This window comes from Thermobia domestica, chromosome 15 (assembly GCF_964235325.1).
Source record: "Thermobia domestica chromosome 15, izTheDome1.hap1.1, whole genome shotgun sequence".
NCBI lineage: Eukaryota > Metazoa > Arthropoda > Insecta > Zygentoma > Lepismatidae > Thermobia > Thermobia domestica.
Genome location: NC_137468.1, coordinates 113,758,044 through 113,780,247, shown reverse-complemented (window position 1 = coordinate 113,780,247; position 22,204 = coordinate 113,758,044). Strand labels below are relative to the sequence as shown.

Genomic DNA, 22,204 nt, shown 5'->3' with positions numbered 1-22,204 from the left:
TTATGAAAATGCTCCTGCGTACACTATAAGTCATTACTCGGCAGCTTGTATACCACATGTCATTAAGAATTCATAATTCATATAATTTCATATCATCTACAATAACTCTTTAAGTAATAAGTAAAAACTTGTTGTGACTTATTTAAACTCTTGGATTGCGAGCGAAGCGAGCAAGAAAATTTTTAAGAAATCTACGTATTTCATTGATAACCGACAGCAATATTGATCGAATAGGGCGCCAATACTTTCTGGGGGCGATTCGTCTTTTACTCATGTCCAACACTACTTTTTCTTTTTCCTTGCTCGTCCGGCGCCCCCTTGCTATCAGCGCCCGGGGCGGGCGCCCCGCTGGCCCCCCCTTAGCTACGGCTCTGCTTGCACTACAGTATTGTACTCACAAGCACGAATGTCGTGCTTGGCCCTGTCTTTTGAGTGGATGTGGTGGCCCTGTCGTTTGAGTGTAACTTTCTGTCTCAATCTGACAATCGTTCGTGAGTAGAAACATCGCATTGCGCGGGGTTCCCTCTCCTTTTAGAAGCAATGGTTCATTAATGTCTTCTACTGAAATATTTATGCCACTACATAACCATGAAGCTGCGTTCTCAAACTTTATGACTGAAAATGTGTTTCATCCTTAGCAATTGTCAACCAGTGTAAACGTTGAATATACCGCGTAAAGTTTCGTAAATAGTAAATATAACAACTAATACACACTCTTTTATTGTTACTTATGATACCCTAGGAAGCGATGTTGTTGGTATTAAAAGAAACTTAAGAATGTTAGATAAATTGAGTCGTTTTAACACCGTATTTGTGTGTGTGTGTGTGTGTGTGTGTGTGTGTGTGTGTGTGTGTGTGTGTGTGTGCATAAAGACTAACAACAGAACTAGTACGGAAGTAACCAGTAGCTAGACGAATGCCCAGGTGATGAACAAGTCAAGTTGTTTCAAGAGAGAGGAACAAGCAGATGAATAAACAATACAACCAAAGTCTAACTTGGATCGAATTAGACTACGTTATAATCGCAATAGAACAATACAATCAGCACCCTGGTGCAGTGGGAAAGCACTCGAACCAACTTCATAGCTCGGAGATTCCAAATGTATGGTGCCCATCTTAAATGACGATTAAAGGTCAAACCCAGAAATCGAACAGCGTCAACAAATGAGAAACGAGTGCCACCGAGATACAAGTCCAGAATAATAATAATTAAAGATCTATTGGCGGTACAGGTGTAGACTATAAGTTTTTTGGCCGGAAAACTGAGATCCTGTTTCAGTCTACCACTGAACGCAGAGTTTTCCAACTTGGGTATTATGTGATAGCATTAAAGGTGCCGAGAGATATGTTGTTATAAATTCAGAATAGTAAATACATAAAGAAATTGTAACATAATATTATGATTTTTTCTTTTCATCCAGTGCATTAAGTGCATGATCAAGATATTAATTTTAAGAAATTTTCCCTAGTATCATTCAATGACGATACTAGAAATCTATTGTTTTACGTGAAGTAGTGATGAAAAATGTGATGTTCCAAGGGCTTCGAGATTTTCAGACTAAAGACCGGGACACCCTGCTAATAACCGTGACACCTTACTAAAGTTTATCATAGTTATGCACTTTTTTTAAGTGGAATATCAGATTTAATTGAATAATGGGCCACACCCACTAAAAGTGAGTAATAGATAATAGATTATTCTTATTATTTGAATATACCTAGGTAGATGACTGACAATAACAGTGTTTCTTTTAAATATCACACTTATGTTTTGGAGAAAAATCTGACATTTGCAGTTTGAACATTTTGGGAGACGGACATATTAAGTAAAGCTGAAACTATCCCAGCTAAATTAAGACGTCTGGAAGCCCTACTTATACCAGTGTTTTTTTTTTATGCACCCAGATGCTTTTTTTTAAAGTATTTTCTAAAATAAACAGTAGGCTATACTGCTAGTATTTGCAGTACCTTCCTTACAAAACGAAGGCTTATACGGACAAGCATCTCAGCCTGCGAAATCTTTTGTTTTGTAAAACCCTGATAAAGAAGATGCGTGTGACAAATAAATATGAATGCCTACTTAAGATTTGGTTCCTTCCTGTCTAATATGAAAAAAAAATAGTTCTTTTTGTGATTGCTTCTTTCAGATTAACGCTTATCTTAAAGACTATTTGAAGGTTGTTTGGACAAGTAGAAATGTAGTGTGTAGTAGTTATATCATTTACAGTATTTTACATTATATACTTAGCGAATCAACAGTCGAATAGATGCTCTAGCTTTTGTTGTCCAATTTTCCAACTGGATGTGTGATGCGGATTTACTACAACAGCTCTATCAGGGCATCAGTATCCAGCTACACTCTCCATCCGTCTGGGAGACAAGAATTCAAAAACTACTTCACAGTTCAACATCAATTCCATCCAGAATATAGAGGGTTAAAAGTTAGGAATCGGGTTCTTGATGAAGGTGATACTCAAACTGGAAGTGTTCAACTGTTTCCGATTTTTATAACATACTGATCACTTTAGATCAAAAACGGTAACAGATATTCGAGAAGCGTTCCTACAATCGATTAAGTTTCAAGAGTACATTTCTTCCCCATCTTTAACTCTTTACTAAAACCTGAAGTGAAAGAATTCGTCATAACTTCAGTTTTGATATTGACCTACATGGAGCAAAAGTGATCAGAGGTAACTAGAAGCATTTTTTAGGGAAGGAAATCGATTTAGAGTTCTACAAATAAGTACCATTTTCCTTCTTCACCCTATACCAAAACCGGAAGTAGAGTAATTCAAGAAGTTCTTGTTTTAATGTTGATCATGTTGGAGTAAAAACGGTAATAGATATCACGAAGCGGTTTTCTGTAGTCAATCAAACGTTCTTAGAATATATTCCTTCTATACTCTAAGCTCTCTGCTACAACCAGAAGTGGTAAAAATGTATTACCCATTCTGGTTTCAATATTAATTGAGATAATATGTTATAGAAACCAAAGTTCTTTACGTGTTGTACACGTGTCACTATTGGTTGTTCATTAAATTGCTTCCACGAAATAAGGGATGATGGTTCAAATTTCATTGTTGCTTTCTCTTCATTGTGTGAATCTACATTAGAAACTAACCTAAGTACATTCGAAGCATCATTTTCTTTTCTGTTTATTTTACGTGCACTATTTAATATTTATTTGAAAAAGTAGAAATGAGACGGTGACTCCTATATTTTCTTTAACTTTTTTAAAATTAAAAAATGTGTCCATATGGTTACAGTAGGCGGCTTTGAACGAAGGATATTCAAGCTTAATTCCGGTGGGAGCCCATGTAGTTTAATCCCACATTAAGCTGCAAGTTCACGTTTCATATGGCCTTGGTGCTGAAACAACCAACCAAACACTTACCTGAGGAATAAAATAAATTGTGACGCTTAGCTTGTAAAGGGCTTTGACGTTACCAATGAATGTGACAAATTGGTCAACGTTCAACTGGAATATGGGTTGATTTTGATTTTAACGTCCCTTTCAGCAGCGACACTATATGAGACGGGACCTACTAATTAACGTGAAATCTGAACTACATGAGCTCCCGCCGGAAATCGAACCCGGGTCTCCCACGCCAAAGGTGCTTACGCTAACCGCTTAGCCACGAAGGGGCTCTTCAACTAGAATATGTGTGTTCGTCGCAGCGACTTACAACACCGTTATATCTAACCTATGAGTAGAAAATTCCTTATTTGGGTTTCTCATTTATTTTCACCAAAAAGAAAAATACTTAGCACCAGTAGTATATTAAACTGGGAACTGCTCGTACGAAAGGTGAAGGAATAGGCTACTAAGGTCTGACACAACAGCGTTATCAATTCTAGTCAAAGCATTTCATCTTCTTTTTGACTATGCGACAAGTTTGGTTTATTCAGTTTATTGAATGAAACAAGTGTACTAACTGAGAATAAAATTAGTTAGCTTTACTAAAATACAACAGCGGATAAAATATTGCTAGATGAATCTGGAAGCAAAAGTATAACGTTAAGTTTCTCCTATTCCTCGTTTGGAGAATATGCAATGTGTGCTCCACTGAAAGAAATTTATGAAACACGACTCTTATTTATGCTTATTAGATAAACAACGGTATTCAAAAATTACACTTCAGGATTTTTTGATCCTTGAAAGATATTGCAAGCAAAGGAAAGAATGAAAGAAAATTTAAAGAAGTGAAGAAAGAAATCAACGAATAAACTTGAACGTTTTCATTGAAAAAGCGGTCGTGCAGCCATGGCAGGGTATCCAAGTCACGAAATACTATGCCAATGAACATACGTTACACGCTTCCCCTTGTCCTCCTCCTCTTAAAATGAAAATAACGTGAAAAAAGAAATCTATTCAATGGAAAACTTGTTTTATTTGAGGTATTTTCTGTGAATGATGAAGACGTGAGCTGAATGGAAGAGATTAGTTTCAAGAAATCTTCCGATGATTTATTTCTTTAACTTTGAGCGTGATTGTTTTTGTCTCCCTTTCTCTCTGCAACTACAACGGGAATACGTCTCATCATCTCACCACACTTTTCAAATATAACCTTACCACAATTTACACTTCGCAACGTGATCTTTTCATCAATCAGTTTTTGCTCTAACATCCACCAGTGTTACATGCTGTTTTTTCTTTAGCAAGACACAACAGTCTTTCTTTTCAATCTTTGAGAAACAAATATAATAATTTCTCTTTCTTTCTAATACAATGTTTTTATTTGCGGTGTATCTCACATGTACAACCATATTAACAAAGTGGCCACTCAACTATTTTTGTTTGATTGATTGATTAAGTTTAGTATCTCTTTTCAGCGCAAGCCCATATGAGACGTACATCTACAGTTTAAAGGGAATCCGAATCACCGTAATATCTTCAATGCTCTTCCATCGGGAATCAAACGCGGGATTCCGTACACCGAAAGCACACGTGCTAGCATCTTTTATATTTTAGAAAAGCTTTCTAACTATTATTTTCTCATTCTGACACCTTTCATGGTTACCAAACTCAACAGAGACACGAACATAGAACCATCGATCACAGTTAAATCTTTCATGTTCTTCAGAGAGGCTTGAACCCCAAATGGGTCTCCCTTCATAATCGCCATCCTAACGCCTCAGACCGCTCTATTGCAACACACCAGCAGGGAGGACTGCCACTCACCTATCTTTCAAGAACTTTCTATTCGAGTCGGTGCACACCAAATATCTCAGTCCTTCATTCTCTGTGTAACGCTACTTACTAATAGTAAATATTCACGATAATAGGTATCGGTACTTACGCAGCTTCCCTGTTTGACGTAAAATGACGTCGCTATTGTTGAGACAATTAACCGATTTTACAAGGTGCATCTGAAAAGTTTTATTCAAATAGATATGGTATTTATTCAAAAGAAATTAATAATGTCCCATTGCATAATCATCAATGAGAAATAATCATTGAACAGATGAACAGATTTTACTGATTTTTTTAACAATACATGCGAAGAAACTCATACCATTTTTGAACAATATCCTTTTTGTAGTTTTACGAGGTAAATTGAAGTATCATATTATAGGTCATTAATGAAATGAGATTTCTAATTTTACATTCCACGGCCATGTCATGTAGGCTAAAGGAGGCGGAAGATTAATAATAGTGAAGATAGAATTGATGACATGAGAATGTGGGAGAACCTCGAACAAACCCACGGACTCGATGTTGTCCATCACAAACACATATGGTCTGGGTTTGATCGAGGAACCTTTCGCACCAGAGGTGAGCGCTCTACCACTGAGTCACATTGTTCTGTGTAGGTCTTAATGAACTATTGATTTATAAAGTGGGGACAAAATGTTAAGAGTCGTTTACAAATTAACTCACTCCATCGTTAAATTACCCTATCTAGATTCTTATATAAAAATAGATAGCACCAAAATCAGTCATTAACAACATGTTTGTTTATGAAATCTGAATAAAATCAGTAGATGGAAAAGGTCGTATTAACAAAACTCATTTTTAATCATATGCGTCCACGGGATGCTAAGAAAAGCAATCTTAAATTTGGGAATTAAATATATATAAATAACCCAACTTTGAGGTAACTTTCCTCGTGACTGTATGAGTGATTATGTTTGGAAGTAGTTCATTTGACTCAGGATTCTCAAATTAGTATAAAATGCGCAACTAGAAATGTATCCAAGCATGGATGGTATAGCGACACCTCGAATCTCAAGTTTCTCGTGACTAAAAATAGTTTAATTGAATTCAGGAACCTCAAATTAGTGTAAAATGTTCAATAACAAATTTATCCAAACGTGGACAGTCTTTAACGATGGCATGGTTCTATAGAGTAAGTTATGATTCGTTGAATAATTGAATGCCCTCCATACAGTCAGTAACAAAAGTTCTTTTCGTTTGATGAAATTCGTAAATAACTTCAAAATGGGACAATTTTAGAACAGTTTTCAGTAAATTAAAAAGAATGTAATTTTCTGTACGTTCAAGTCATACTACCGTTGTACGTTCCAGCTATACCACAGTTATTCCCAAAACAAATTTTACCAAACGGAAAGGACTTTTGTCGCTGACTGTCCATATAAGGAAAAGTCAGACCACAGTAGGAACCTATATTTATAATAATAGCAATAATAAACAAATAAATAAAATAAACTTTCTCAGCACCAAACCAAACCAATACCATCTACTACCGGTACGTGTTCCTGACACATGACTCTGCCTAGATATAATACTTACGAGGCAATTATGTTGTTTACGATTTAGAGAAATAAAGCAAAATAACTGCAGTCCACTTATATAAATGAGAGAAATTCTGTTTCAAATTGCGTCAATATTTATCAATTAACTTCATTGAGAGTTGAGAGTAAATACGAATGAAATCCGATTCTTGTTGGTGTTTGTGTGAATGCATTTTGTGTTGTTACGCGTAGGTGTATGGGAGAGGAAGGAGTTTAGCATATATACATACTGTACACAGACATATAACATACCGAAGAAGTAATAAGTCTACTGTTAAAAGTTGTTGAAAGATCAAGGCCTCATCGTCAATGGTACATTTAATTAGGCCAACTGAAAGGAAAAAGAAAACGAAGACACAGAAAGCGACGACAGGATTACAAATAGCATCGAGTGTCCCTTGCTAATTACATATACGATCGACGAGAATAAGCCTCCTGCACTTGTTGTTGAGGCCACTCCACTAAATGGAAGAGCAAACCATTGTTCTCAGGTTTGAACAAAACCTCTCAAAAATTAAAAAAAAAAAAAAAAAAGAAAAACATAAAAACGAAGCGAACACAATAGCATCTTCGATAGGCTATTGGAGAAGAGCAAGAACCCAAAGAGGTTATAGAGTGAACTCCTGCACAAAAGGGAGAGCTGGTATCAGCAACACCGACAAAGCAGTTGTATTCGACACACAGAGATTGGGCAAGTTAAACGTTAACCATCTTCTCTAAATCTCATTAGCCCAAAGAATGAGAAACCAATTATGGTTTCTATACACAGTAAATTTCAGTGGCACAACATCCATATTCTGCTTAAACAGACTTTCTTTTCTCTTCTCATTTTTCTTTTTGTTTTTCTTTTTTACTTTGTACGCTTCCGAGGCGAACCCATTGTTTGTAAACTGTATCCGCTAATTTTTGTTTATAGCATCACAGACAGCTTATAATGCTTCTGGAAAGAAAAGACAAAAATCATCTTCCTAAACTCTTGTAACGGATAATAATTGTCGGTTTACTGACTTCGCATTTTGAAAATGCTTCAAGTAATACATATCCTAAAAAGTCACTGCATTTGTTTGGTGGAATCGCTGTTGTGTATATATGATATTATTGGTTGAAAAACTTGTCGGCCATAAATGAACATGGAGTAGGGTCAGTAAAAAAATATTGATTGATTTGAGTTTAGTCTCCCTTTGAGAAACAGCTATATGAGACGTGGACCTACAGCTTAACGTGGAACCCGGACTACATGAGCTCTGACTGGAAATCAAACCCGGATCTCCCGAACCAAAGACACTACGCTAACCGTATAGCTATGAGGGAACTCTTATTGACTTTAGTAGCGGTATAAGAATTCTTTAGAGATATGTTCAAGAAAATCACTTGTTTTGTCAGTAACTACTGTAATTTAAAGGAGGTATTTTCAGCAGGCTCTAAATGGAATGAAGCTTATACGGAAACAGTGGAGTACATAAAGGGAGATTCTAAACCCCTCTCCTTGAATAAGATATAAAAAATAAACATTTACTATGTTAAAATACAAAGTATGTATATAAAAGTCTTGAGAAGTTATGAGCTTGGAAACTTGACCTCTCTTGATGAATTATGTGTACGCTACTGCAAAGAAATTTGTCTTAATTTTCTGATCTTTCCGAATACTATTTCATTCGCTGAAATAATACATTTATCTTTCTACAACTTACATACAAACTTCTGGTCTTGTATGCCGGGTCTTATGTTGTCAATGTTGTCAAGAATGTATTGCCATGAAAACGCAACTTAATTAGGCATATTTCTCAATGCATTTGCCTATTAGTGATATGATAACTGAAGAAAATTCATTATTATTCCTACTAATCACTGGATAAAGGCACTAATAAACGAGAAACACGAGTAATAGGAAATGCTTATTGATCTGTCTTAAAAATCGCTTATAAGAAAATCATAAACATAGGTATATACCTATATAAGTATATTGTCATAGGAACAGTTGCTTCATAATACGTACAAAGAAAATAAGTACGCGTACTACATGTTGCGATCGAGCTTTCAATCGTTACCATAATCATCACTGTACTTGTGTATTGTTTCCAAACCAAAGTACAATATAGAATAAACTTATAGGAATAACAATATTTACTGTTTTAAATTAGCACATCATGGTATAATACAGCGGTGTAGTCAGCAAATTATTCTAGAGGGTACAAAACTTTTTTAATGTTGGGCTTTAATATATTAAAAGCAAACCAAAAATCTTGTTCATGAACGCTAAAATTATTCACATACAAACATGCATGCATATATACATTATTATTATTATTATTATTATTATTATTATTATTATTATTATTATTATTATTATTATTATTATTATTATTATTATTATTATTATTATTATTATTATACATGTGTTTGCAATATGTTACTTAGTGAAACGGTATTGGCAGTGTGTGTGAAGTCAGAGTCGCAGGTTGTAGGAAAGGTATCAATAAACGATTCATAAGGAAACAAATATTGTTTATGGAAGTAGATTTGTTTGATTTTGTGTTTATATGACTCAAAGAAAGTATAAGATCAAACTCAAACACTGCTAGACAATAGTATAGTAATAAACTGGTAGTTATGGTATCCTGCTAGGCAAATAAATATGATAAAGTGTGGATGACGAATTTCATATGTTTTTAACTATTTTATAGTGTTGATGTGTTGTTTTTGTTCAAATATATTTTTTCTATCATGTTTCCTTACAAACATTCTTCATTTGCTGTAAGTAATGAACGAGTTTAATAAACACATTTAGAGAGTCATGCACGAATCGGGAGAGATTGTTATATTCTGCTATAATTAATTTCTTTTTCCAAGGATTTTAAGACTTTTTCCTACCGGACGTCGTTGAAAATTGACTTTAGTTTTTATTATTATTAAAAGACTTATTTAATTTTCATTCAAAATTGATATCTTTCCTAGCTCTGCTGTGCTGTGGCGCACACAGAATGTTCAAACGATTTTTTCTCTGCGAGGTATATTTTTTTTTTTTAAAAAAAAAAAAGGCGATTCGAATGAAGCCATGACCGAATTGAAAATTATACCCTACTTGATGTTGAATGCATTTTGATTTGCTTGTTAAAATGACGTACACTCACCTTCCCACCAAACAATGAACGGGAATAAAGCATTTACCTTGTAAGATTTTCTTTGCATAACGATGTGCTTAATGATTATAACCGCATTAAATTCGTTGTTACTTCAATGATGTTTAGTTGTTTTAAAATACTCTCTTCCAATGCACACGCTTACATGAAGTAATACTAGTAAAATTTTATTTACTGTCTGCTAGAATATATATATATATATATATATATATATATATATATATATATATATATATATATATATATAAAGGAAAAAAAAGTACTTGGATAGCGTATAGCCCCTTCAAGCAACCAATTTTTATTGCGTGTGCAACTTCAGACCACCCTAGACAAACATTTAGAAAAGCTGCATCTCTCGCAGTTGTTTGTTCGTGCTTGTTTGTCTTAGAACATTACCAAGCGGGCAGTTAACAACTTAACAACTGACTCCATTGCAAGAAATAGCTCCATAAAAAATCAGAAATATTTCTCCAACTATATCAAGCGCTGTGAGACACATCAAACGATCTCCTATGCTTTATTTAGTTATATATATGCTAGCATACTGTAAATAAAAAGTTTACTAGTATTACTTCGTATAAACGTAATAAGTGAGTGAAGAGGTAAAGGTGATATGTGCCCATATATATATATATATATATATATATATATATATATATATATATATATATATATAACTACCTACTTTTACCCACCGAAAAAATCTATAAAGTATTAAAAATATCATTTGAAAAAAATAAATCGGTCAAGAATGATGTATTTCCGCCAATACATCCGGTATTACTGTTTCCGATGGGTTCCAAACACATAAGCTACATGCAGAAGTTACATAGTAACGTTTTGCATTGCCCTATAAATATTATAATGTAAGAAATGATTAAAATTTTCGTTTAAATATTCTAAAGAACTAATTTTAAAAAACAAATCGTCAAACATAAAGTAGAGAAGGAATCGTATTTATATAAAAATAAGACGAAATACACATCGGCCTATGTTTTGTTTACCTAGCAGACGTTTTGTTTGAAACCGTAAATATGAGTTTCGGAATTTTGCACTTACGTCAGGTTTACAGTGAAAATGACGAAGTTACTTGATTCATCCTAAATACCATTGGTCATAGGCGTAAAATAATAGTGATAAATTTTCTGTTCTTATTTAGAAACGAAGAAAGAGAGAGAAAAGAAAGTGTTCGAAGTATGTGATAGTATCAAATGCAACAACACAGCAGTACGTATGGAAGAAAGCTTCTATTCCCTAACATGAGAACACACATCAGCACTATATTCTCGTATTGTAGACAACTGGTTGCAACCGTAAGTCTACTTTCGTTATAGTTAGGAATTCCCCTACCTAGTAAGGCTTCACTCAGCCACTCGCTGCATCTTGGATTTGAGTGACGGAGGAAATGAACCCCAAGAACTTGGGAAAAAGAGGGTGATTTTTGACAAATATATACAAACATATTTTGCCAAGGGTAAAAGTGAGGGGAACGCTGGAGGATGCCGTTACCCCACTTCCAAAAAATATCTACGGTGTCCCCTACTTGCTAAAGAAAAATTACAATGGGCAAAAATAGGCACGGGGGACGGCGTGACTCCATGCCTCGCACTACCTTTTCAGGTCCAGTTTTACCCCTGTGTTTTGCAAAAAGAAACACAAAAATTGTGAATGTTGGTTTTTGTTCCAAATCCATACTAATTATGTTATTTTCTATTTAACTATGAAAAAATGAAATGATTTCTTTAGCTTATCGTCTCACGGCTATTTCCTTTAAGCTAAAGGAGACAGACAATTAATTGAAGTGAACGATTGTGAAATCCAATTTTTCGTATTTTTCTGCTGGAAATCGACCAGAGATGACGTGCACCAAAAGCACATACGTAAGCTAAGACCAGTGGAGATTTTCTATACAGATGTTGAGGAATAATCATTAATTATGTTTGAAAGTAAATAATACACGGATATTTAATCAACAGAAATGTAAAATTAAATCAGTAAATGGGAAAAGGGAGAAAGAAGTTACTTTTCCTGCCCATATTTTCCAAATAGGAGCAGGAAGCGTGCCAACACGTGCTCACATTTCTTTGATATTACAACCGCTACTAACGCAAACCACCACTTAATACTGTCGAAGTGTATACTTTACTACAGACACTACTTTCCACACAGGACATCTTTACCGGCATAACCGTGGGACGTAAAACTCAAATGTGTGTGTGTCGCGGCCGCGGTGGCTCAGTGGTAGAGCGTTCACCTCTGGTGCCAGGGGTTTCGGGTTCAAACCCTGCTCCCGCCAAGTGAACTTTGTGGTGGACAAACACCGTGTGCGTGAGTTTTCTCGGGGTTCTCTCGTTTCCTCCCACTTTCTTCATTCCACCATTTCATTCATTACTCATTATCACCGTCTCCTTTAGCCTAACCGGCATAACCGTGGGATGTAAAACTCAAAGATTTCATTTTTTTCAAATGTGTGTGTGTGTGTCAGGACATCTTTAATACATACAATGTGTGTAGTATTACTTTTTCCATCTACTGTTATAATTTTATTTTTAACTCACACAATTTATTAGTTAAATTACATTAGTACTAAATGTTTCACCTAAGTTTTCCTATCCACCACCAACTTCTAGTTGACATAACTCTGTCATTTTTTCTTTTTTCTTTTTTTTCTTTTCTTTTCTTTTTTTTTTTACGAGAACACTTCATATAGCTCTATTTTAATTATATATAGATGCCATGTTGTACACTTACCACAGCTCATGAAGCATTATAATCCTTCACCTGAAATACAAGAACAAAAGATACTAAAAATTGTAACGAATAATGCAATAGTTGAAAATACCTTAAATAAATTTACACTGCCCATGTAGTTCTGTAAATGTACTCAGTTATCTTTGTACATCGTAAAATAAGTTGCGCTTATAAACCAGTATGTTCATGTAGGGGTCTACTGATTTTACATCAGTAGCCGAACTTGCATTTCTTTATAGGTGCCACCCACTGAGTCACTGGAGTTCCTATAACAGTTAGCTCTAATGAAGTAAAGTTACATTTTAACCCTAGTAAAATCTTATTAAATTATAAAGTGGAATTAATTTTTCTTTTATAGATTAACTAAGTAAAGAACTGTTCTGTATTGTATTTATTACGCTAAACACAAAAACCCCTGATGCTACAGAACATGGAATGTAGCAAATCAGATAGTGCACACTCTACTAAATGTTACATGATCAACACTGCTTTAACAGGCTGACTGCCATGGGAGTACACGTTATGAGTCTCCACTACTCCTTTCATGAAGCTGAGACACCTGTAATACCACTGGCAGTACAAAGTTAGTTATATATTACCATTTCTTTTCAGTTGTATTGTAACTAACCTGACAAGAAATACTGTGAAATGAAATAAAGGAAAACACCAGATTACAATGAAAACATACTATTAAAACGCACTGCTTTGTCCATCGTATGTTAAGTATGCTATTGTTTGTTGGTGTCTGTTAGCGGGACACAGATTAGTACACAGAAGCAACTTGAGTAATGAGAAATAATGGAAAAGAGAATTACAGTCACAAGCCTATAATCACATGATTTGTTCAAGAGTTTTTGTTTAACTTATAAAACGATTGGTAATACGTTAGAAGGAAACAATAAGATTTTCTTTAAAACAGCAATAACCACTTCCTTATTGAAATACAAACACCATAAAATATATCCGCCGTTTAGTAGTTTACGGCAAGCTTTTTACGATGTGATGTTGTAAGAGTATTTGAGAATAATACCGAAAAATGTACAAGAAAGTGTTAAATAGAACTAAATATGTTTTTCGTTCTGTTTGTATAATATATCACGTTTAATTATTGTTGAGGCTTTCTCGTTCATTATCCACCCTTTAATGAACGAAACTTAGGTTTGATCTCAAGAAAGAGCTTGAGCTACCTCGAGGCTATATGGGTAGCGCACATATGTGTTACGCGCTAGACCCGGGTTCGATTCTTAGTGGGAACATATGTGGTTAGAATCCCGTGTAAAGCTATAGGCGCACGTCTCATATAGCATTGCTGTTGAAACAGGCGCTAAACTCAAATCAAAATAATAATAATAAAAAACAATACAGAATGTAGATATCATGTTAAAATGGAGGCTTACTCAGTATTAACTTCAAATATATTATTATTATTAAATATATTTAAGAATGGACCAGCTGAAATACCCGGCGCTGCACGGGAAGACTAAAGTTTATTTACAACATTTGAAACTAAAGAACTAAGTAGAAGCTTTGTTAGAAAATAAAGATATGAGTACTATAAATAACGTTGCTCCAGTAAAAAGTAATGAAATTGAATAAAATATATAACCACGAGGAATGTCTTCGGAGCTGACCATCTCAATTCCCGGGGAAACCGACATACATGTTCTCGACTAAGCTTTGTCTTAAAAGACATTGGAACTGTCATCCATCAGCTTAGCGACTCCGAAAACTATTGACTCGATACTACTCCCGATTATTTCGGTCATTTTACCACCTCCCCACGCTGATGGGGACTGAACTTAGATTTAGATAGGATTGGAAGTATCCCTATTCATCTCAAGGACTCAGAAAACTGTGGGTTCGGAACAAATTTACAACGTAACTGAGTAATGCTGAAGGTGCAGTTAGTGGATGAATCCTGAGAAATATGTTTGAAGAACCAATGGGGTAGTAGAACAGTTATGCGTTTATCTATATTCTGGAGTTCACACTAATAAATGAAATAACGTGTGTATGCATCTGTCATGAATGTCGTCTGTACGTGTGTCTATCTATAATTAAATTTTCACATAGAAAGGAGTCACTTACAGCCACCAAATATTTAGATCTTCATATCTAATCAGGTACGAAGCAGTTTTTCAATTTTAGGAAGGACTGGGGAAGTCACACTTTTTGGGGTTGAATAACTATAGTCTCAACCGCCCCTCAAGTTAGGCAACCCAAACTAATTTGATGCGTTGCATGTTGCATACTGGTCAGTCCGTGTTAATATGAACGAGCACTTCTGTTAGTGCAATATAAATGTTCCCCAAAGTGACACCTCAAGGCAATCACCGATTTAGCCTTTGGCAAGAAAATTCTTTTGCAGCAAAATGGAGTCTATCGACAGGAAGTTTACAATTTATGAATTTTCAGAAACTGATTGGTATAGTCCTATAAATAGAACCGGTTCTATTGATAACTTTTTTTCTTTTTCAAGGAATGATTTTTCTTCTTTTTTCACCTAAGTCGGAATAAAATTTCTGGAGTGCTTTCTATTTGAGAACTGATCAAAAGTCTAAAAGCCATTAATTAGGCACCACCTCATGCAATAATTTTTTTTCTAACGTACGATAAGCAATGTATGCCCTACAGTCAATTGCAGCCTTAAAAAAAGAAAGAAGAAAGATAGAAAAAAGAAAGAGATAAGCTTATCCCTTTTTTGTGACGTGTGGACTTTGTGGTGGACAAACACCGTGCTCGTAGGTTTTCTCTGGGTTCTCCCGTTTCCTCCCACTTTCTTCATTCCACCATTTCATTCATTTCTCATCTTCACAGTCCCCTTTAGCCTAACCGGCATATTCATTTTCCCTTTTTTTTGTGAGTAGTTTCAATCAGATAATAAAGGCAATTCTTAAATATAAAAGTAAACACATTATATGATTAGTAAAAATTAAAGAATTCGAGCAAAATTTATCGCAAAATGTGTATTTTTAAGATGAATAAAGTTTTTCTCATATTCTTGATTGATATCACCCCCAAACAATGTGTACGATGGAGTGTATAGATAAATATATGCTCAGCCGAATAGAAGAAGTAAATTATACGCCAAATTCCATATTGACAAACAGTTACCTCACGTGCCCTTAATGTTCGTGATTTCGAGTTAGCTTTTTGGTGGGGGCACAAAAAGTTTTGATGTTGACTTAGAATTGTGAAACAATACTGGTAAATTACTTGAATTAAGAAAATAGTGAATTCCAGTCTAGAGATGTGAAGATGACAGCATTGGAAGCCAATGCTCTTAGTACTTAACAATCTGAAACCTGTCTGGACGACGACGGTAGTTCTCCGTGGGCTATATCGTCCTTAACAACATTTATTATTATTATTATTATTAACACCGTGCTCGTGGGTTTTCTCGGGGTTCTCCCGTTTCCTCCCACTTTCTTCATTCCACCATTTCACTCATCTCTCATAATCACGTCTCCTTTAGCCTAACCGGCATAACCGTGGGACGTAAAGCTTAAAGATTTCATTTCATTTTATTATTATTATTATTATTATTATTATTATTATTATTATTATTATTATTATTATTATTATTCAACGATCATGCATTGATGCTAAGGGAATGAATGAAACCATGAATCGTAAAAAGAGGGAAAAAACGGGAAAGCCCTGAGAAAACTCACGTACCCAGTGTCTGAAAATTAAATTTTCTTAAATATAAAATTGTAGTATTTAAGACTATTAAACTTATTTTTAATGCAAATTCTTTTTAAATAAAACTAAAATATTTTTAAAAACATATCCTAAAAATAAACTACATTTTACTAAAATCAATAAATAATTATAGTTTTAAGAAAATTAATTTTAAAAAATCGTTTTATAATGACTAAAAAGAAAAGCATGGGGAGATCTCTCATACACAATTAGATTATAATATATCAGAGTCCTCCCCATGTTTTTCCTTTTAATCATGTATTAAATAGATCTTGAAAAATCTTAAAAACAGAATTATTCTTTATTTTTAGTACGACTTTTTTTTATTTTTTAACTTTAAGCACGATTCATTTTATTTATGAATCAAAGAATGTTTTTTTTAAATATTTTTATTTTATTTTGTCTTTTTACTTTTTTTAGAACAAGTTTTAGTTTTTTAAGAAAGTACTTTTTTATTTTTAAAGTTTTATTTCTTACTTTTTATGATAAGATGTTTTCATACTCAATTAGTTCTTGAAATATGTAGTATTGTCACAGTCTGAAACCTAATTTACAATTTTCTGCATGATATGGTCGTCGTATGTGCCAAATCCAGAGGACTTTTGATTGCTAAACGGATTAGGATTGATTGTTAATAGATAAAAATATTAATCACTTAATACAAATATACAAGTAGGTACAAAAATGTATAAATCTCACAATGCAGCACTGTATTATCATTCAACTTACGTCGCTGTACAAAATTTCATCATTCAATTACGTCAGAAATGAGTTAATGAATTAAGGTTCGAAGACTTGAAGACAAAGTTGAACCAAGGCACGTATGAATCTTGTGAGTTAAAGAAAAGAATGTAAGAAATAAGGAACATAGCTAGACTTGAAGAAGAAACAAGTAAAATCAAATAAAAAAAATCCAATTAATTTACGATGATAATTTTTGCATATTAATAATTACGTTTGTTTGCTTGTTTTTTTGTTGAGGGGAGGAGAGGGTTGTCATGAAATATATTTATCATTTTTAGTAAATTTTAAAAACTTGTATCACATTGCAGAGAGTACACAGATATTGACTTTACGCATTCTCAAAAATAAAAAACAACTTACGAGTTTTCTTTTGTTTCTTTCTCTTCAAAAATCACTTGCTTTCTTTATGTAGCACTATAACAAATACACCTACTTATTACGCAATATAGAAAGTAATAACTGCAAACACTAAAGTATCTGTAATTACAATTTATTACGAATAGAAATGAGATGCACTTTCTTAAAACACGTGTAAAATAGAAACTGTGGTTTAGTCTCAAGAGTCTTGACATCTCTACGGGTTGCAAAACGACCAAACAGACAAACGAAAAGAAAAAAAAGGTCCAGAAAAAATGCAGGCTAGAAAAGATGAAACGACTGGATGCTGGGAAGTAGTTGGAGTAATGGAAAAAAACAGAAGTAAGGAAGGGGGAGAGAAATAGAAGTACAGGGGGAAAGGAAGGAAGGAAGAAGAAGAAGAAGGAAAGAAAAAAGATAAAACGAAAACTCTGGAAGATGAGTCGTAAGGAAAAAGCTAATTCGAGCCACTGGCTTGAAAGGGTTGTGGACGAAGAGAGACGAGAGAAAAGCGCGCAAGTGTGAGTGAAACATAGTACAATTCCTCTGTCCATATTAGCCTCGGCGCAAATGATTATTTAATAACACAGTGAAGTGAATGGTTGCGATGACAGAGGAGAGGATCCACAGGGGGAAGGGGGATATGTACATTCATCACAACCCCATCTTCTGTTATTATTACTAGTACTTAGGAGATGGCTGGGTTGCAACCCCCTTATTCGCTCAATGTATACTATACCCTATGCACATTAGACTATATATACTTGTGCTAGTGTGTGTGAGCTGTGAGTTCTTTATTTAACGCACATTAGATTTAAGGTCTCTTTGCTGTGTAATGGTTGAGAAGTTTCGATGGCTTAACTCATTTGTGAATTGTTGTAAAATATGGACTCCTCTCTAAAACTTACTAACATGATGCGGATTCTGTTGAGAACAATTTTCCTTAGTGTCATCATCACAAACCATTTTCTACCCTCGCATGAACATCATCAAAATATCTTGGCGTTTGAAATAAGACAAAAATGAAACCTTTAAATATAATCACCTATGATTGCGTCTTATAGATTAAAGGAAACGGCGATAAATATAATTAATCATGAATTTGTTTATTTATTTGTTTGTTCACAGAGTTTCATACAGCATTAAGCCAATTGTCGGAAACTGAACAACATATCTACAACAAATAAAATAATATAAAAACAAACAATAAAAATAGTTTTAATAACACTATCCTTATCTTTGTTCCTTTTAGTATTAGGTATAGTATAAAATAAAAGCTGAAAAATATAATAATAATTTTACAATTTGATTAATATACTTATAGATTAATAGAGTTGAGAAAGAGACTCATAAAATGCTTCGTGTGGAGTATTGTACTGCATGAATCACAAACACTGAAATTACGTAAAATTAATGAGAAACGATTGGAAGTTTTCGAAATGTGGGCATGGAGAAGAATGGAGAGAAATAGTTGGGTCGAGCGGAAAATGAATGAGAGGGTGTTAGAAATGTTGCGGAAGAAAATAACAATTTTCGATATTATTAAGAAAAGGAAGAGAAACTGGTTAGGACACTGGCTAAGAAGGAACTGTATCTGAGAATCATATTAGAGGGTATGGTGGCGGGAAGAGAGGGATGGGGCAAACGAGACTACAATTAATGGACGATATCAAAACAGAAAAATCACACGTGAAGACGAAGAGGTTAGCGAAGGTCATGGAGCACGTAAACTTTTCAGTTGCGGCAAGTGACCTGCCAATAACAGCAGAATATCTATGATGATGACTTATAGATTGCTATCTCTTGTAGGCAAATTTGAGCTACTGTCAAAATAACTCACAAAAAGATACAGAATATTTAATTCAAAATTCCGTTTATTCCACTTACTCCGTTTTATTCAAATAAGTTTTAAAATATTTTTTGAAAAAAATATTCTATTCAAGTAATTTAATATGGATTTATCCTAGTTATTACAGCACTTGGATATTTATTTACAAAGTCTCACACTTTTTTTAAGCTGTGTATTAAACGAATATTTGAAGAAACTATATTTATGTCATGTGGTACACTTTGTTATACAAACTAGATCTTTTAACTCCACTAATATGGTTGGCCTGGATTATTCATAGAATTTTAGTAGCACATGAGAATATTCTTCGAAATACAGAAGTCTATTAATCAACTTAACGAATTACTTATGGTTCAACAGCAATACAGCCTAGATATGAAGTATATCATAACAAAATGAGGCAAAAGAATTGGGATTATCACTGTTCTGTTAATGCACCATCGTGACATGAGTCTCACAAAAGCTTTTCAGTGTATATATTGTTAAAACTGTTACGCTGTCAAGTGAATGATACAGTAGTGTTAAAACTGTTATTCTTAATTATGTAAAATGCATGTTTCTACCAGGGGCGGATACAGGGGACGATCGGGGCTATCGCCCCCCCCCCAGAAAAGGAAACATTCTTATTTTATATATATAAATAAAACCCATCCCAAAGTTTGGAGCCCTTAAAAGTAGCAGTATGACAACTCACCGCCTCCCCCCCCCCAGAAGTCGGTCCTGGATCCGCCTCTGGTTTTTACTGTACTTAAAAATGTACTCAATTCATTTTTGTAACTATACAGTTGAATGTTGTTTCCCGAAGATTGTTGGTACAGTAAATTATATTAAGTTAGCCACCTCTACATTGATTTAGTTCGCCCACTCATTATTTGAACTATTAGATGTAAGCATATAACAATATAAGATTACTCTGCATTTTGAGTACTTGTATAAGTTGGGAAGTTTCCTGTGGAACCAGTGGAAGTTCAACTTAAGGAGGATTTCACCATATAGTTGCGTAATGTTTTTGCACATATGAGTCATCTGTTGAATTAAATGTGAATTACAAGAACTTGTAAGGAGGCCACTACATATCAGATTTCGACTTTTAACCTACAAACAGAGCATCGGATTATAATCGGATCTTGGTAGTATATAAAAATTAAGCTAACTTATTGGAATAAAATGTATTCCATGTGTAGATTGAATTAATATTTACCGTTATATATAATAGAAGTATAACAAATGCAAAAGTGTCACTGGAATACAGTTTCTCGTGAGGTAGGCGAACTCATTCAGTGATGGGTCTGGTCAGAGGAAAGACAGTTGACAGTTATAAGCTAGATATAAGCAATAGACCTCATGTACTATTTCACACACATAAACGTGAAAAGCGAGAGAGGAGAGAGTGTTCTGAATCCTCTCAGTTCATTAATCACATTGTCCGGATTCAGCATAATGTAATAAACGTGTCCGAATTTACCCTTCCCTAAATGTCCGGATTCGCCCGTTTTGAGCACTGTAAACTTGTGCACGCGTTGAGCAGGCACTCGCAAATTAATAGAATTCTTCCAATATGCAACGAGTAAAGTAGGGTCTTCGCTTCGATATATGATTTACTTATCATTTTCTGACAACCACTTCTGTATAAAACCTTAACATATTTCACTAAAAAGTTGCATCAGGTCAAAAAACACGTGCATGAACCAGGGGCGGATCCAGGACCGACTCCTGGGGGGGGCGGTGGGTTGACATAATGCTACTTTTAAGGGCTCCATAGTCTGGAATGGATCTTATTTATATATATAAAACAAGAAAGTTCCCTCTTCTGGGGGGGCGATCGCCCCGATCGCCCCCTCCTGGATCCGCCCCTGGCATGAACTTTCCTGTTTCTTCTTCTTTCCCTCACCTTCGAAACTACGTATAACACTCTTTGCACTTCCTAATAAGCACTGAACTGTAGGAAGATACGGTGCTTCAAATAGGCATCATAGCAAGTCTCCACACTACACGTGCGAAGAACAGTATTATCGTAAGCTTGGGATGTCGGGATTCAGCGACTGTTTGGAATTACCCAAACTTACTATATATGCTTTTATTTTAATAATAGAAGTCTGCTAAAAGAAAGGTAGAAATAACGTAACTACATATATAGGTACTTGCGTAGTACTAGGCACTTAATAATGTTCTGAATAATTGTAACAATATATTCAGTGGTTAAGAAAATAGTTTCTTCTTCTTCTTTTCATCTTAGTATTAATTGAAAGCCATTATTGTTCATCCGATATTGAGAATGTACATGATTCATTAGAGGAGACATGCAGGTGAGTCTGGTTTGGTCCGTTCACTTCAAAATATAACTTCTGAATAAAATTTACTTCAACATTTATTAAGTGCTGCTTAGATCGTCGAAAATAATTAATATAATTCCTAAATATACTTTGTTTAATTTGTGGGATTTACGACAGATTAATATGAATTCTTTGGAATTAACGTTTAATTTTAAATAGAATATTTAATACAGTAACCCGGGTGAAGTGGGTTAATATATATATATATATATATATATATATATATATATATATATATATAACAAAAATAAAAACTGTATTACATCACCAACTCTCTTCTGTCCAAATACCTGAGAAGTATCATTGCTTGAGTGATAAGAAGTGATACAGTATATAACATTTCATTTAAAGGTGATATCGAATTAAATGTTCGCATTATGAAATGTCATCCTTTCTAGGGGTACAGATATTGTCGCAATGAGATAACTTCCATGTTTCAAACTGATGTAAATTCTTTCATTTTCCTTTTTCTTTCTCTTCTTTAATAGTATACATAGCACCTTTTAAAATATTTTTAATACATCACTTGTAAAACATTTTCATCTCTCGTAGAAAAATATAAATAGGTT

At 34.2% G+C, this 22,204-nt stretch overlaps 1 long non-coding RNA gene across 1 annotated transcript in view; it reads right to left on the bottom strand.

Moving 5' to 3' along the window:
• The window catches only part of LOC145671893 (uncharacterized), a 319,786-nt gene that overhangs the window by 127,306 nt on the left and 170,276 nt on the right, over positions 1-22,204 (bottom strand). The window contains exon 3 of the long non-coding RNA XR_014128559.1: positions 12,648-12,677. This is a non-coding gene — a long non-coding RNA (uncharacterized LOC145671893). The remainder of the gene's footprint in view (positions 1-12,647; positions 12,678-22,204) is intronic.